Genomic DNA, 19,121 nt, shown 5'->3' with positions numbered 1-19,121 from the left:
GACTTTGATTCAAAAATGTATGCTCGTACAGTACTGGATAGCAGATGATCGGTTAACAAAAAACGATGAAACTGTTTACGTATGGAATCGGTTACTGGAATCAGAAATCATCTAGAACAACGATAATCGGAGGTTCTTATAAATCGAAACAGCGCGTGACAATTTGTTTATAGGCAAATATTTGAGATTAATGTACAGCATTCTATGTAGTTTTTCATATTCAAACTAGTCGCCTTTTCCTACAGGTGGTGTAGGTTAATCGTAGAAAGCAACCACAATGGACTTTGTATACTATAGGATATATATATAAGCAGCGACGAACATAGCATCTTCAGCTCGTACATGACGAAGGATTTTGTGAATTTGCACACAAGTGAGCAAAAAAATATTAAAATACAAACAATGGGACGTACATGGAGGTGACATATTGTGGCTATAACCACTGATCAGAATAATCGTCTTCGCAATGGTTCAGTGGCAAAATGTACGCTAATTTTTTTTATGAATCTTGGAATAGATATTCGTTTAGTGTCGGAGATTAGGCGTTTAATGAAGTACAAATACATCAAGATATAAAACCCAAACCATTTATTTACATGCATAAATATATATACCGTCCATGGTCACTGTCTGGCTTAACAGTACCATAAACAAGAGGTTTGAACATGGAAATAAGATGAATGAGCAACGAATAATGTAAACCTTGCTTCAATTTATTTACATAAGCTTTTAAAATGTTACAATTTGATATAATTGTTCCAACATGTTTCGATAAATCTCATTAAACATTGTTCTGATTAAATGGAATTTTTTTTTACTCTATTTAATTCTTGTCTGGTGAAGGGGTGACCTAAGGTTTTTAGCTTGACGTCTAATGTATTATTTTCCCCGCAAGGAGTAAATCCATTTTGGAATTTACAAATAACCTGTATATATTAATCCTTCAGATATCATGTTAGTTCATCCCATATCATTTTGAACATACTATCGCGCAAAGTATCACAACTTGTGGTCCTACCGCCAGGAATATGGAATAATCCATTGTTCAGACCTGTCGGGCTTTTTAAGTACGGACACCGAATTATAGATTGGCTCATGAAGATACTTGCGACAACATCAGCAGAGCCCTGAGTGGATTTGTTATCGCGCCTTAGAAACCGATATAGGGAAGAAAAATCGTTCACGAAAGGAGTCGTAGTCTTAAAGCTTAACAAGCATAGCGACTGGTTATTTTCAACGCTCCTAAAGAAGCCGAAGGATGGGAAGGAAAAATGACAATATGTGAGAGGGATATTTGGTAAGTATGATGGATAATATCGGATCTTTAAGTGTGCCTTCCGTGATTCTGGTGTTGTAAAGCCGAGCGTTGTCGTGCAGTAGGAACGGTTTAGCTCTGTTCACTAACCTTGGCTGCTTTATGCTAAGCTTGTTCATCATTGATGACTGTAAATTTTAGCCGTAGTCGTCATACGAAGACTTATGAAGTTGTAGTAGGTAATATCTGCAGTATATCACCGAACAGCTAGAAAGCTGTATACTTACTTTACAATGATGTTGCGCCAGTTCAGTTGTATCTACTCGTTGATGTAGCCTTCAACGGTTATCGTAGGAGGTAAATTTTTCATTTCAAATCAAGATTCGATTAAAGAATGGCTCGCTCTCATATGTGACTGCAAAAAACAAGCTTCTGTATAACTTCGTTTTTGGCATGCGGTATTTATTATTATTTGCCCGAAGTCGGGAATTTTTACATATATAAAGTCTAAATGATAACACCCGTGCACTTTGAACGTGTCGACTTTTAGCACAACTCACCTCATTAGTCACCTCTGCAGGAGATCTTCAATGAGACCCATTTTGAGTTCAATATGTTTTCCCGTAAATTTTTTAAACCAACGGATTCTTCCACAGCAGATCATTCATCAGATATAATGTTTACTCGGTGAGCTTCTTTCGTTGTAATTCCAGCATAGGATTTATACTCCTTGACCATTTGGTTTTTCTAGCGATTGTACTTCGGAAATAAAAAATGCCACGCAACGTGGCACATTCGTAAAAGAATTACTATGAAATATCAGAAGTTCCTTGGATTTCGTATCGAGCGACCTAATACATGTTGTATTATTTACCCACCGTTGGCCGGTTGAAATTTTAACATCGCCGATTCGTGGATCTGTTTCTAGATAAATAGAAATAATTCGATGAATTTTATGATAGTAATATTATAATTAAAAAATAATTAACATTGTATTGTAACAATTTTGATTCTATCACGGTCGCGACAAGTATCCGAAAATAAGACGTCATAATAGCTCACATCGTTAAGACTCTGCTAGATGGGCTTTCATCTTTTTATAGTTGGTGCTTTTCCTTAGTTTTTGATAATCCATCTGTATTAAAAAACATTTGAGTTTGTTAATATATAAACTTATGGGGCTACACGACTATAAGACGTATCCTAATGGCATAGTTAAAAAGCGATATTTAAGCTTCAAGAGTTTTGGCAGGAGAATTGTTTTTGGCTAATGATAAGTTGCCATTTTGATGCCGTGTTGAAACATATGCCTTAAGAAAGTCAAATTCATCAAGTCTTATTTTATCAATAATAAGTTATTTGTTAATCACTCATTGCTTTTCTGACCAGTGACCCCATTACTTTGGTAAAAGGTATAAATCTTGAGAGAATCTGGATAATGCTCACAATTAATCAAATCTACTTGCCATTTGATTAGAAGAGCCTTGAAATTAGTTCTCAATGCAGTTCGAGAACCCTGAAGAAAATATTCGCATACTTGAAAAAAATTAGTTAAGTTAAAACATACGTCGTCAATTATAAACTATAATAGTTAAATTGTGTTGATCTCGTAGGCTTTAAAAAAATAGCATAAACTTTTGAGAGATTTTCAACTGTTTGAGCGAATTTCCAAAAAAGGTTAGTTTGGCTAAGTCGACATTACACTCTATGAAGAACGAAGTTTACCCAGTAGGAAAAAGTTTCGGTCTCATGTTATGCCCAGATCTCTATAGCGAAAATTCTTTCAACACAGAAAAAATAGCCCAATAAATTTGATTTAAGTGCCGCAAAATAACAAATTAATTTTGGTTGTACATTAAAGTTCTCAACGGTTTTGGCCCGCGCCTGCGCTGTTAATTAGTGAATAAACTGATGTGAGACCTTTACCTAGATACACGGAAACTGAAGGTTGAATACATATTTATATTCTGTGGCTCTGACCGTGACCAACCTTAAGCGAAACCCATTTATACTTGCATGCATTTGAGCCTAACTAATATAGTGAAAGGCGATCACCTATTTCATTGTTAATATTTATAAATATCTACAGTGAAATCGTTTGTAGAAGAAGGACAGAGAACTCTGTTCAGTGGTTGGGGCGTTTTCATCATTATTTTGTGGCATATTTAAGGCTGGGCAACGCCAGGCTTGGTTGCCGGTAACTGCGCGTTAAAGAAGTGCGTGAGGAGGTAATTGTGAGACACTACGTATTACAATGCTTTCATAAAGATATTTCTGTGAGCCGCATCCGAGTCTGCGGCTTAAGGCAATTCTTGTCGTTGAAGACAGGTGTCTTAAGAGATCGACTCCAGCCTTCAACCGTGAGCCTTGCGAATTGTCATGGCGAAACGGAACTCTGTAGGAGATTGCCATTGAATTAGGGTAATGTTTGTGTCCTCGAAAAGTTAGGTACTAATTTTCGACAGCAGTAAGACCATGTAAGCAGTAAGGAAAGCACCCGTAGCAATTTTTGGAGCAGTGAGGTTAGGGTATAGACCGTAACAATCACCCTAGTTCCATTGCACAGTGCAAGGGGTCCAGATAACGTGTAAGATAAAAGATGAACTTTTTTTTATAGATGCAAAGTAAAAGCTAGAAAACCTGATAGCTCAAGACTTTCGAGGGAGTCTATTGTAAAATGGGCTGCGCCGATATCAGTCGTCACGTGCTTGACTGCGCAAATCTTCAGGATATCCAGGAGAATCTTGCAATTCATGCCGAGTTGAACCCTGTGACTACTCTATTGATGTGGACTAATAATATTTTCTAGAAGATGTGTCGGTAAGAACCTCAACTAAGATTGACAGGTAAATAAGGCCTGTACACTCTGTAACACTCTGTAACGACAATGTTTGGGGGCAGCGTGTCGGTAATGTGCACATTTATATCCCATAACTGTCTTAAGCACGAAGTCTGAATATGCGGTGCCAGACGCAATAAACCGTATGTTGGTCGTTAACTTGTATATGTCTTAACAAGTGGGATTGCTTGATGTATGTGTAATCGTCAATATCGCCATCCGTACCATGCCGGACAACGTACAATGGCTCGCGAAAGTCGCTTGCACACGGGATTAAGATTCCGCCGAAAGCAACTGAGCGAACGCTTGATCGCCTTCAAGGCCTCTCGTCTCAAGGGGGATTCAGGGAAATGCCCGTTATATACCTGTTACGATATTGCTCTATATATTGTCCAGCGCTACAACGTTTGACAAAGGAGCATACGCTCCGAATTCGACGCCATAGTGACAGTCGAATTCGGAGCTGTACAGAACTTCTCCGTGCGATGTTAAGGCATGATTGATATGTTGCTGTTCCTCTTTGTAGCCGCTTAGGCTACCCGCCTTGAGAAAGCAACATTTATTTCTAAATAGACGTTATGGCCATACAATGTACGCTACGTTTAAATCTTGGAGGCCCTTTTTGGCTTCTAACAGTCTATCGTGCACGGAGATTTAAGCATGTGAAACAGGCCGTGAATGATGCGTTTCAGTTCCTATATAGTTCTAGATTCTGCGTTAGATTCAAAATTTCTGTCTCCACAAATTTGTTGTACGTTTGTGGCTGTGTTCTTGTTTGTTCGTCAACCAGCATTCCGACTCGGGCAGGTAAGCGTTTCGAGCGTCACGACTCGCTCGCACTCGTTCGCAGCAGTGGCCTATAAGAATTAAAAGCGACATAGGCCATGTAAAAGGGTTCGCAAATTAACGCATTACTTTAAATAAAAAACAACTTTTTCGTCTAGGAGGAAATGTATGTGTTGAATATAAAATTATACCTTTGATGCTATATCAAGGCGGACTATGGCGGTGGTCGTCATGTCAATTAGCGTAGTGCTTCCTAAAATTAAACTCTACGTCCCACCAAAAACCAGCCCAATATACAAATATCTAAACAAACCTGCGGGGTTTGCTATTATCTGTTTAGGTTTTTATATATGGCATCTTGCCTTTTATATATATATTTTTAATATAATTTGTTAATGTTATACCCAATTTTACCCATACTTTAGTATGAACCAATTTTTACCGTATATAGAATTTAATTTACGTTACAGCAAGGCTAGCATCACAAATTCCCAAAGGAACAAAATTTCCAAGTAACGCTGTTCGGGCATCTTTGCCAAACAAACATGTTATGTCAATACACCTAAACTAAATACAGATTCTACGTATAAGCATTGTGGATTGTCATTTTACATGCATACTTTTCAGACTGCGTTTCTCACTGTAGCATGACACAACGGGGTGGCCTGCCAAAGGTATATAATGGTTCTCAATAGGAAGTCTTGTACGTTGATATTGGTCGTTGTTCTGATCAATCTGTTGTTCTATCCAGTAAACTGACATTATATTTTATAGGGAACAATGTTCTCTCTAATGCCAAAAGTATGCATCCAACCGACTCTATCGCTAATGTGAACTCTGATGATCCTGAGGAACTCAGCCAGATCCAATCACTCAACTTCGGTTTGCCATTGATTCAAACAACTTAACCCGTTAGGTTAACACCCAGCGAAAACTAAGCTGTAGTATACATCAATCTGTTGTAATTACTGCTACCCACTAAACCCATTACGTTATTGCGGTTAGTTCACCAGCTTGTTCTAGTATGAATGAAGCTAACTCGCGTTCCTAATATAGCATACCTTATAGTTCAATTACAGGTCGACACCAATTTTGCTAAGGTTTTAATTCTATATTTCTGGTTCAATGAATCAAAACCTATTCCCTTGCAGTCATATAGCTTTACGTATCACGTATAACGCCATACTGCAGTCACTCCATCAAGGTGCTGTAATATTTGATTGAGATTCTAGGCCAACATCTCAACAAACATTCGACTGTAGCTTAATTCTAACGTCTTGGAGTAATTATCGGATGGCAATAATCGGTCAATTTCTTCCTCATTATTTTAATGCAGACTAATTCAATTAATTTTCTAACGTACTGCATGTTTCTTGTTACTTAAAGACTTTAAAATTTCACTGTAAACCCATATAAATGATATTCAATTTGTACCTATATGACCTCTATCAGTGCGCACGGCACCACTCTGAAACCTTATCTAACCCAGTCCGTGCCTTTCTACAGTTATACCTGTTCCCCAGATTCAATGAATCCTACCACTGTATTAAGAAATGCCCGGACGAATATTAATATTCCTCCGCAAACAAACCTACCTAGCATCCGCTTATAGGAAAGAGAAGAAAACAGGACATTTGTAGAACGAATGTGGGTCGTTGATATTACAGTCGGCCTTGTTAATCCAGGAAGTAGGGCTTTGAAGAAAGTTTGACTTAGAAATAGCTAGAATGTATAGAAAATTCATCTGAATATGCCGAGTTAAGTTCTAGCCAAACACGCGGTACCTCTTTAAAATCTTACCTAACCCAAACGCGTCCCTTGTATAGTCATGTCAACCCTCCCGTTGAAAGGTTATATCTGTATATTGTTGTCATCCTGATTCTTAGAAAAAAAAGTATTCACTTAACCGTATTTGTCGCGATGTTTTATATTTCAACCCCCAACCAATTCGGAAAAAATTTTTCTGTTCACCAGTAAGCATATGAAAAATCGAAAGTCTTCCCCAACTCCAACATGTCTATTTGAAAAGCAGAAAAATGAATCAAAAACTCTCGAAAGATATTCATTGAATTCTACATGCGCTTCTAGGACAATTTATTAGAACGTCTCAGGGAGAAAAGTCGCTCAGGCTATCATAATTCTTTAGCCTAATCCCTTCTTCAGTGCAAATGAATGTAATACTATTCCTTCGTAAGGAATTTTGTTACAAGATATCACCACATTAACGAGTGATACATTCGTTTGAAATCTTGATTAGTTTTTATTTCTTGGGGAAATTGTCTGCTCGTAGTCATGATTCAGTTGCCTTGGCCAGATACAATTTTAGCATCATAAGATGTCCGTGTGTCTGGAGCAAACTAGCTCAAAAGAGAGCGAGAGACGGAGACTAAGGGAGGGAAAGGAAGCGAGGGCAACGCTCCGCCAACTGTGTGATCGAGCGGCCGGGTGGCGGCTCGCTCAATGAACAAGACCAGCTGACGGCTGCAAAAGCGTCTAGCACGTCCGCCATCATTACAGTTTCTGCTACAATTATCGTTCTGCGACTGCGCTACCCCTTCTAGTTTCGTTTCTCTGTAAACGTGAGTTTTAACTTCGGTCGGTACATATTTAAAGCAGTACTTGTTAAATTGTGCATCGGCAGTGGAGAGTGAGTGACGGGAACGACCTAGCGTATCGCTTTGGCTAATCAGAGCTCGAAATCTCGAAAACCGAACGGTGGTTCTTTGCTGATCTTTTGTGGTTGGAATGTTGACTCAAACCTATGGGATTGCTTCGGCACTGCAGCAACCACAGCATCCATGCTGGGGGCTAATACGGAGCCAGTGCTTATTACTACAGCTTTTAGGAAAGCGCAGTAACTATTCATCGCATAGAGTTTTCCCAGGCAACATTATCTATCGGGAACTACTCAATTTTTTTTTTACAATACTCTGTTTTCACACTGATCGAAAACTAAATTAGCTTACCAGGATAACTGGTTTGCAAGACTTGGCACTTTTTGCTGGCTCTAACGGAAGCAAGACCCATATGATAATGATCGAAGCTGTGAATGTCAGTGGGCCGTTCTTAGGTCATCAGTGTCCTCTGCTTCAGGTGTGCAAGTTGGCAGACGAGTAGAACAATTGGTCTTGGTCTCATCCCTGTAAAATATAACATATTTTAAGGCATGATACACAACTAAGTTTGTGTTATTACAGGCAGAGAGCAGTAATTAGAGGCACAATAAGGTAACTAGTTCGTGATAGTTTTGTCATATCACATTCAAGGAATCAGAATATAGTGAAGACCAGATGTAAGTCGTAGCCGATGAGGGTGTCGGTGGTTGATTTTTTCTGATGGGCACATGCTATTCGTGTAATAGCCGGCACAGCACCCCACAGCAGAGGGCGGATCACCATCACCGGGTGGGCCCTTTGAGTAGACCTTTGCCTCACTCGGCTTGCTCCTCTGAGTTGGGCTTTTCTCAAACGCCGTGCTGTGGCTGCCCTTCAGATCCCACCTGCGACTTTGTGGCCCAGCCCGGTTCCTCAAGTGGCTACGTAACTGGAAAAAGCCCCTTGGACACATCAGCTAGTCGGTTTTCAGACTCGACGTGGACTAGTGAAAATCATCCCGATTTCCCAGGACCACAAGGAATACGTCCTGTGCTTAGCGAGAGCGCTAATAAGGGCGATCAATGTGGGATTATCATAGAAAATCATCGGCCGTTATTAGAATATCAAACAGCTAAAGAAGGAGCACCAGCTGCTGATAAGTTTAATGTTTTTATTCCTGCAAACAACAGAAGGATGTCTTACCCTGCGAAAAAAAGTCTATTTGACACACCTCAACTTCCATCCCAATCACTTAAGTGCGATCTAAATTTAAATAGTCGACCCCGGTTAACAAGTGACTATGCACAGGCGTCGCAGCACGCGGTGCTACACAGCCAACCACAAAGTTACGCAACGCGACGAGGAATCCTCTCGTATCGGCGATTGGAGCCTATGTTCCGCAAGGTCGAGACAAAACGCACTGTTACCAAAAACACTACGGACCCATACACATTTGTAACTGTATCCTCCAGTACGACTGGTGACTTCAATGCGAATACAGCGTGCTCCGATGAGAATGCCAACAAAACAGTACCAGTAGCTCCTGTCGATTCAGGTACTATCGATGCCGTAGTGGAAGAAACAACGAATGTTAATAATGATCCTAGCAGTAGGTTGCCTATGAGCCATTCTAATAGCAACATGAATACCCAGCGACATTTCTTTCAGCCCAAAAATATTAGTACTGATACAGAGGTAATTTCTTCAGTTCTAGAATTTCTCAAGTCTCCTACTACAGCGAGACTCAATGGGCATCAGGCGACAAATTCTCTCACAAAGAACGCACTTGCGACAAAAACTGATGACTCTGGTAAGCTTAAATGGGGGAGCGTCACACGTGCGGTACGACCGACTACACTCGAAAATCTGAAGGCTTGTACACCGAAGGTGCCTATCAAGTGTCATAGGCTCACAGATTCTACTAGCATAACAGTCGATGCAGCCCGAAGTCCTCAAACGTGCCGAAGAGTTAGCATGATTGATAACGACTCACAACAAGCGCACAGCCCGCTCGAAATACAAATAAGCCCTCTTAAGATAATAAAGCGAAATGGAAACTCTCAAAGAAGTTTTTACCGAAAAGAAGAACAACAACATAAACAATACACAGCCACACCACAAGAGACTTCAACTATAACGATAGAACATCAAAAGAAAGTGGGGCCGACTACAATATCTAGCTCTGCTTGGAGTCCCATAAAAACGGAGCGCTTTTTCAGTCGGTCCTTATATCTTCAGCAGCAACCGATTCAGGCAACCCAACGTCCTGAGAGGCAGATTCGTAAATTGGAAAGTCCTGCAAATAATGCAAGGGAAGGTATGCCAAATTCGCAGTTTATCCACAAGTTACCCATTAAAAGTCCCGACAAGAGCTCTTTATCACACCAGAGTTCAGGCTCACTAAATTCTGACATTCTCGAGAAAGTTGAAGGACTAATAGATGATGACTTTGTAGATCAACCAAGCCTAATTGCCTCTTCAAAAAATAGTCTTGATTCAGAGACTTCTAGGTGTAGTGTTAACCTACAGTTGCAAAGTCTAGGCATAGGAATGAATCGAGGCATGCTTTTGTATCATGAGTTAGCCAGAATAAAGGAGCAACTGTTCATACTGAGGACGACACTGGAGCATTGTATCGTCGACGAACCAGTTCAAGTTGAGGACACCGGAGCCTTTGCACCATGTCCTACTAACAGGAGTTCTAGTAGTAATGGAAACACAGCAGCAATACTTCTAGCAGCCGGCTCACCTAACACTGATGACCTAGCAATAATTAATGGAGATCTTCGTCGACAGCTAGTACTCCTCGGCGAGGAGCTGAAAGGTCGTGATGCAACGATTCGGAAACTTCAGCAGGAGTTAGCGTCAAGAAAGACACCCCTTGTAGCGTCAGGAAATATAGTGAACAAAACTTTAAAAAATGTTGCCGTGCAAACGAATTCGTGATATTTACAAAAGTCCGAGGTGGCGAAGATCGATGGTGCAATAATGAGAACCGACAAAAATTACGTCACCAATGACGAATGCGCTAGAAAGAAGGTTCCACTTATCGCCAGTAGTAAGCTTGTTGTAACAACAAAACTACATAATGCCAAAGAAGTAAACACTCTATTTATTAAGGACAGCTTTTCTGCCACACAACACAATACGAACAATGAAGAAAACCTGAAGTATGAAGAAATTGGTCTTGCCAATGATCCTGTTTATAACACGATTCGATGTCAAACATCCAAACATACAAGTGAGCGACAAAAAGCCGGGTTCAGCATTTTACAAGGCTACGACGTCGGATATCAACGGCAAGAGGAGGGGTCAAAATGCAATAAACGATGCAAAGGAGGTAGGACACATATAGGATTTCGTCGGCTTTTTCGTGTATTCGTACAAAAAAATAACCTGCAATCAGCGTGGTTAGGCAAAAACACAGCAATTTAAGAAAAGCTCTTATCTACGAAAAGCTACAATTATCCGCTAACTATTGAATAGCTGATGCTGTATCTTTCTGCCAAACTCAGTCGCGTGGATATGCTGATGCAGTAGGTGAAAACTGGGCGTATTATCTTTAGTTTTACGGTTCCAATAATCTCAAAAAAAATTACAAGCAAAGATCTTTTATTAATGCATTTTTATGTTCTAATTGTTATAACACATAACATATATATACTGTTATTTGCTCTTTAAAATTTGTGACTGAATTATCAAATAAAACAGGTTCGTACTGGACGATATCTAAACATGTGTGTTTGTTTTATAGGATACCAGTGTATCATCCACCGTTCAAAACATTAGACCGGAACAAAGTACGGTATTCCGTTTTAATGCCGAACAACCCAAATTCTCCGTCATAATTTTTGTGCAGAGATATAGCAGAAGTTCGAATTTGATAAGTTTTTTTTTTACAGTTGTCTTAAAACCTTTAGTTGAAAGGTACCGGCCGGCTTGATACTACAGTTTCAAGAAAGCCGACGATAACATCAATGTCGACTTCGTTTCAATACTGTGTATTAACAAAAATAAGAATTATTGACGATAGCTTGAATTGGCAAAGAAACATCTACCTTTTAACTCTAGTAATCATTTTTCGGTTAGCACGTAAGCAAAAAAGCTTCCGTTCTCTTTGGTTTCGCAACTCCTTTAGCCAAGTGGCACTTTTCAAGGTCCTATATGTTTTCAACAAAACGCGCTTGAAGGAGGTCCTACGATAAAAAAAAAACACGAATAAATCTGCCACTTTTACACAGTTGTTTATAATGTAACTGTAATAGTAATGACGCTGTCTATCAGCTATAATAATATTCACTACCCCTCTAATGCGTCGGCAATCCTAGTGACCCGTATTATACCCTAAGTTATATATACATGGCAATCTGTTGCACAACAGAACCAGAACACGAAGTGAACGAATTCGTAATAATTAGATACTAAAGGACCTTAAGGAAACATATGACTTGTCTTTTCAGTGTTATGTAAGTACTCTAGCCATGCTCTGTTTTTTTCATTTTCATATGCTAGCCCGGTGCGTCTTAGATCAACCCGTATTTCCTCCATATCTGTTGACATTAGTCTTCATGCAACTCGAGGTTTTTTAACATTCTTTTTACGTATTAGGTTTTTTTCCATTTTTGATTCGTTTGTAATAACAAATATTGATTTTTCTACTTTAGACATTACATCAACTTTTTCAAACTTGCTTGTGGCAGCACTAACGAGAAGTTTGCTTCGAATTAGCAAGACAATGCTTTTATAATGGCACCTACCCAGAATCGCTCCTAACAAAGGTTGAACAACCCTTCATAGGAACTTCCTAAGTTTAGAAGTGTCACTGTTCCTAATGATTCAATCACTTTAACTATCGAGGTTCTGCTTAAGTCGTCTAAGCAGTCATCGTCGCTTCAATTATGTTTAGTCATTTTTTTTTGTTAATTATGTATTTAATGCCACATTATTGAGATCCGTAGCTTATATAACTATATATAAAATAATTTATTATTTTAGCAAACATTGAGATTGATGTATTGTACTTTCGCTATTAGATAGATCTACTATCCATCTTATTGTTAATACTTAGCAGCATTCTCTTGACTTGTGGTTATAGGTAACTCTCTATTGTCCGAATGATACTTCAGTGGAAAATTTTCTATGAAACCCGCCAGTAAATGTAATCTAGTATACTTATTTCGGGCTCACTTAGTTATTTTATTATTAAATTAATATTATTAAATTATTAAAAAAGATTTGCCAAAACAAGTTTTTTTTCAGTTTAGAATATCATAAAAATAACGAAAGGGTGTGGTTTAAATCTTTTTATATGTTGTCCTTGTATACATAATACATAATAAGTCAATATTCAGGTGCAAGTTATAAAACGAAAAATTATCAAGTCGTTATTACGGGACACACGAAATCGGAATATTGTATTTTTCATATGTATATTAAGTTAAAGGATAAAAAAAGTATCAAACAGCTCTCCCTCGTAATGAGTGTAATGCGCCTTAGTAACAGATCAACAAAAGGATGAGGGGCGTTTAGTCTTAAGATGGAAAAAGATGTTTGGATACATTCAGGCGAAATTTATTGGAATTGCAATAACCGACAATCCTCAGGTGAGAATAAAATCCACCCATATTTGTTAGACTAGAAAACTTTAACTCAGGCAAGGACAAAGTACGAGCAAACACAAAATTAAACTACGTTGATTGGTAAACAGTATAAGTAATTTGTATGATATAATAACATTGCATAACATTCTGTTCTAGAAAATTATGTACAAACGAATATATAGGGCTATAAAAGAACACGCTAATATGTTCAGGGAAGAGATAGCAGAGCGGCATTTGAAGTGACATTAACTGCATCTTCTCCTGATTTGTAGTAAGCCAGCGTCTAACAGATACCATGAAGAAATCCGTGTCATGAAGAAATTGGTTGTTTCACCGTTCTTCCAAGCTTACCGCACCGTCTTTATATAAGTTCATGTTACATACTTTTTTTCCTATTGGCAAATGGAAACTTAAAGCCATCTCAACTCCCAACAGTGCTAAAAGCCGAACTAGTTTCCGGCTGGCACGTGGAGACTCAAGGTACGTACAAGGTGGAGTTTCTTTATACAATCGAACCCATGTAGTTGACTCTGTGTTTCCATTTCACAGAGTGCAGCCTTTAAATTTTTTTAAAGACCATTTTAAATGAAGCTTACAGGAATTGTTAATCGTTACCAGTTTTCCGCTTGTTTTAAGAGAGTAATGCGCTCGCTAAATGTATTGTCCACTTTCTGTCGATATAACACCCAGATAAGTAAAAGTGTTGGCGGATTAAATTGCTATGCCTCTTTGTGGTGGTGAAAAGGTCCTCGCGACGGGATTTCACTGCTTCATTGAATTCCAGCCAGAGTTCGCCAACGTACTTTAATTATTAGAGGTCGCCCATGTTTGCTAGAAATAAAACACGATTGTTATCACATAGAAGGATATTTACTAACGAGAGTTGTATTGATCTCCTTCAGTGGGTCGTTCACATTGACTAAGAACAGTATTAGATTTAGATTATCGTCTCAAGCCATTTGTGTAGCGTACTCAAAGCTAGTTGATAGATCTCAGCAATTTCATCGTTCAAAATTGCTCCATTTACCTGAATAATCTGAATAGGCAGATCCATGATGTTTTAGGGCACTCTGGTTCTGGTTCAGCTGGTGTGGTTCAGCAATCTTGCTTTTCGGCAAGACATCGTCGGTCTATCTAAACACGAAAAAGGTTTGGGCAAGAAGATGGCCGCCAAAAAGGTGCCAGTTAAGCCATATGTAAAGTTTGTTTGACTTCACATTTTGCAGCTTCGCTGAACTCATAACCCATATGAGACGGGATTCACTGCTTATAAAGCGATCATTTGTCCGTAGTAGCATGCCCTAAATCCGATGCTTGTGCGGCAATTTTTAAACCATCTGAGATTACCGCTTGCAAAGCCAGTAGTCCATCATTATCTAGGCGCATGGCCAAATATGGCCCCATACGTTTTCTGAAATAAATACTAGAAGATGGAATCTATTTCTTATAGTTGCTGACTGAATTGCTTACGCCAATTGATATAGCTCGGTGTATAGTTTTTTTCTTAAATGACACTTTTTATGGAAGTCTATTTAAGGTAGTATTTCTTGGTATTGAAACCCCTCGACGAGCTGAGTTAAAACGCTATACATATTGTCATATTTAAGTTTCAGTTCTTGAATCAGAAACGCCATTTAAAGCATGTACATGGTGTTTTTGCGTAGGGTGGATTTTTTTCTACCAATCAATACATCTCTACGAATTGAATAAAAATGCAAATACTTAAAATATGTGTTTAATGTAAAAGAAGACAAAACATCTAATGTGGCAACTATTTCCCCAAGTGCCAATCCCTGTGTCTCGAGGGATTGCTGCTTTAGTCAAATTTCTAATAACTATGTACTAGAAAACTGTAGCGGTTGTTATGGCGAACATTTTTTTTTTAATTATTTTTGAGAGAAAAACTAAAATATTGAAAATATTTTTTTCTATTATACCATTTTACTGGCATCAATTTTTTAAGCTGACATGCTAAGTTAAAAGACTGTACATCTATATAGTGCTATAATTAAACCTGATATTTCGGCATGAAAAAGGCCAGAAACCGAATATGGTTTTGAAGCACTAGGACGAGTAGAAGGGACATTTCTTGGTACCAATAGAAAACTTTCGATAAGCTGAATGGAAATGTAGGATGTGTTCATACACTTTATTTTTAGTTTTAGAACTGCCGTTTTAAGTTTAAAATTTTATATCGTGTTTTATGTAAGAGGGTTTTCTTGGGCGGTTAGATTTACTTATGTAACGATGAAATGTGAAAAAGCGTGTCGGGTGGTTTTTTGAGCGAATTTCTAATAGATGATTCAAGCGGCAAATTAAAGATTAATTTTCATTTTTAGAAAAAAAATGCCAAAAGGTAGAAAGCATATGTGAAATTATTTGTTACTATAAAAATAACAAAACATGAAAAAAATCCTTTTATTTTGTTAACATTCCAGAAACAGAACTAATACTGCAACCGAGACGTGAAATATTCGTATCCTCATTTAATATATGTAAAATTTCGTAATTTTTATTTTTTTGTTAATAAATAAACAAGAAAAAATAAAAATTACGAAATTTTTAAGTTTTGGTGACGTCCCAGAAACAGAGTTTATACATCAACCGAAATATATAAAATCATCATGGAATGCTTATTATATCATTATTTAGCTTGATAAGACAAAAAAACCTGTAACTTCCCGGGAATAGAATCAATACACCAATTAAAACATATCAAGCAAATAAATTATATTTGTTTTGATCAAAATTGTAAGCAATGAACAACTGCTTGTTTGGACGCCGTCAGGATATAAAAGCCTTAGATGTTTGCGAATACCCTGTCGCGCTAGCGGCAGAAGTTTTGATCCACGTAGTCGTCGGCTCTGGTTTGGCCGCGAAGAATTAGTGTTGACGGTACAAAGAGCAAACGGCCACATACCATACGCAGTCACCGGAAAAGGAAGCGGAAAATAAAGACTAGAACAATAAACCGAGTTGCAAAGGCGAAGGCAGCAAGGATAATGGCTAGCCGGGAGGCATTGCAGGACGCAATACCATTTACTGAGCATTGCGAAGGGCGCGACCGCGGCACAACACGGATGCATGTATTTTACAAATACTATTTATGAACAAAAAATATTTTTAAAACAAAGCAAGTTGACCGAATCAATTAACTGTCATGTCTATTGAAAGGCAGTTGAAGGTTGACCTTATTCACGTACGTTTCGGTAGAGCAGCCAATGCAAAAAAGCCTACGCATGTTGTGGAAATGTACCAAAAGGCAACGTTTAATGGGCGAGACAAAGCGTCCTGGCGAACATATTAGAATAGATTGAACAAATTGCAAAAATATAAAGGAAAAGTAAAGAGTTAGCTAAGACAGGATAACTGCAATAGAAATTAAGTACGTCGTCTTATTAGGCTGGACGTAATATTAAAAACCAAATTAGTTGCAAAATAGGTGTGGAGTGAAACTTACGGGTCCGTCTAACTTACTAACTACTAAAAACCCAAATAGCCTGTTTTCTTTGATCCAAATCAACCTTTGAACATGGATGGATTAGACTGCTTTTTTACAGTCGTTATAATTCAGCGGAACATGGAACAACTTCGCCATGAATAGGAAAAGTTTGGTTTTCCCATACAACGTAATGTTAATTTGATTGATCGCGAACCTATGGTAGCAATTTGTTTCTTATTTTTCACGTTTGAAACAACGCTACGGTTAGAAATACCAAGTGGTCAACAGTATCCTCCACGCTAAGATATCATAAAGAATTGTACACATATTTTTGTCCTAAAAGTAGAAGTCGTTTCTTCATCTATAGCGTTATGATTATCCGCTGCAATTATCTGACAAACATATCGAAAGTGAAGCATTACATCCGTGTTATCTAAAATTGTGTGATGTTTGTGTTTGAAGGCTGTGAATTGTATGTCCTTGTTTTCTAATTTGCTTGTGCCTCTTCAACTGCGAACCAAAGTCGCGGACAGCTGTAAACGAGTGGCACTGCTGAAAACGTCTATCCACCTGTGACAAAATGCCGCAGGGGAGTAGGCTGACCGAAAGCCGCTGCTTTTGGAAAGGGTGCCACGGCAAAGAGGACAGCACGGCAAACATAGCCAAGATTCCCTTTTTGACTTGTCTTGGCGCTTCCTGAGTCACCCTACAATCGGCGTTCAGTCTACATTGGTCGAGATACTTACACCTTAGACTCGAGCTTTACCAAGTTGAAGGGCATGTACACTTAGTGAGACGTACACACTCCTGACGTGCTGATGATAGTGGATTTGAAGACAGCATAGGGCGGACAAATACCCGTTGACTCATGAAAGTGCACAAACCGATTCTAACGACTCAGCTAGCCACTAAATAAAGCAAAAACTAAAAGAACCTCCTGTAGACAAGTGTCGACCCAGTAAACAATATGCGTCACTGTAAAGACTTATTCTTCAAAGGTAAAAGGGCACATTTTTAGTGCATCGAAGGCAATGTACAATAAAAGGAAATCAGTCTGCTAAGTTCTGCGCCGCTCATAATTGATACGCCTACTGTTAAGGAGTTTTGTGCGGGGTGAGCGGGCAATAGTATCCTTTTGAAAGAATGTACAGTCCTTTTTTAATTATATAGGAAGCTCTTTATGATTAAGTAAACTTCCTAATGCTAGCACATGACAAGCCAATCCATTTGAGTCTATTTGCTAGATCCCCAGACTGCTACTAATGCTGCGCCCTGAGCTTTGCGCCATTATTGAAATGCCAAAGGCTGTGCTTCAACAAGCGAATATTCGCTACTTCACGACAACATAGAAAAGGCAAACGGGAACTTTATATCATTATTAATCCGGAGGATGTCTACTAGACACTTACGGCTGACTACATAATGCACCAATAGCCGATAAAATAGCAATCACTTAGTAAGAATGCCGTGGCCCCAACAGAACACCTAGGGACATCGTCCTTCGGTATCGAGATACTTCTGATGATCAACTTCTAGATAATCCATGTACGACCGGAGTTTAGATTATTTAAGGATCACACCGATCCTACGATAATATTCAGTACCTTTTCCTATCCCCGCTTGGTAACCAATCGCATTTTACACTACGGAAAATCCACTACAAGAAATTAACCTCACTTTGCTACTGCGCATTGGCTTGTCGGTAGCAATATGGACTTTCCTCAAAAGCAACTGGTGTTTTTTTTTTCACAAGGGCACAACACCCCACGGCACTAAGGCTATACGATCCATTGCATCTATCAATAGGACATTGTTAAAACACTACATCAAGGTACCCAGACTATACACGTGTACAAACAGCAGATGCGCGAGACTCAGACGCCATTTTTACATTCTCCATTTCCTGACATTCTATCAGGTGGATATTCCTGGCTGCATTCGTACAGCTAAGCCCTGTTGGAGAGAGATCCTTTACTTGTATTTTCTGCCTTATTACGTTCTTGGACTCACGTTATTCGATGCATTGATCATGCTGCGATAGCCCAAGAGAGCTAGACACAGAAGGAGCTTTTCATTAACGATAAATACTAAAACCAGACATTTCGATATCTATCTGTAGTCATCTTGATGATGGCCGAACCAGTCGACTTGTTTCACTTATAGCTCTTACATCGTATTGCAATAACTAAAGATGTTCTAGATAACGCACGCGTTTCACCGCGCAAGTGGGCGTTCCAAATCACCGAAGCTTAACCACGATCGAGCGCTGATGTACCCTCAGGGCCAACTGGTAGAATGTAACAGGATTCTACACGACTTCAATTTCTCTACCTCACAGCAATGCCTAGAGGTCAATGTAACCCCTGAAGTTACCAAAGAACATCAATATGATCTTTCCGAGCTGCGCGAAATCTTACTCATACGAATGATTCATAAATGATACTCGAAGAGCATTCCATGGTGATGCCTAGAAGAAAATTTAGGCGAAAAGATCATTTGTCGACGCGCCTAGAAGCACGGGAAAACCTTTTTCATTTTAATTTTGCAAAAACCTGCGCTTACAGGAACATGTATGTAGGGCATGCGGTGCTTTCTTGAGACATCG

Source organism: Varroa destructor, unplaced genomic scaffold, assembly GCF_002443255.2.
Source record: "Varroa destructor unplaced genomic scaffold, Vdes_3.0 BEIS01000414.1, whole genome shotgun sequence".
Lineage (NCBI taxonomy): Eukaryota > Metazoa > Arthropoda > Arachnida > Mesostigmata > Varroidae > Varroa > Varroa destructor.
Note: the sequence above shows the minus strand (reverse complement) of the source record.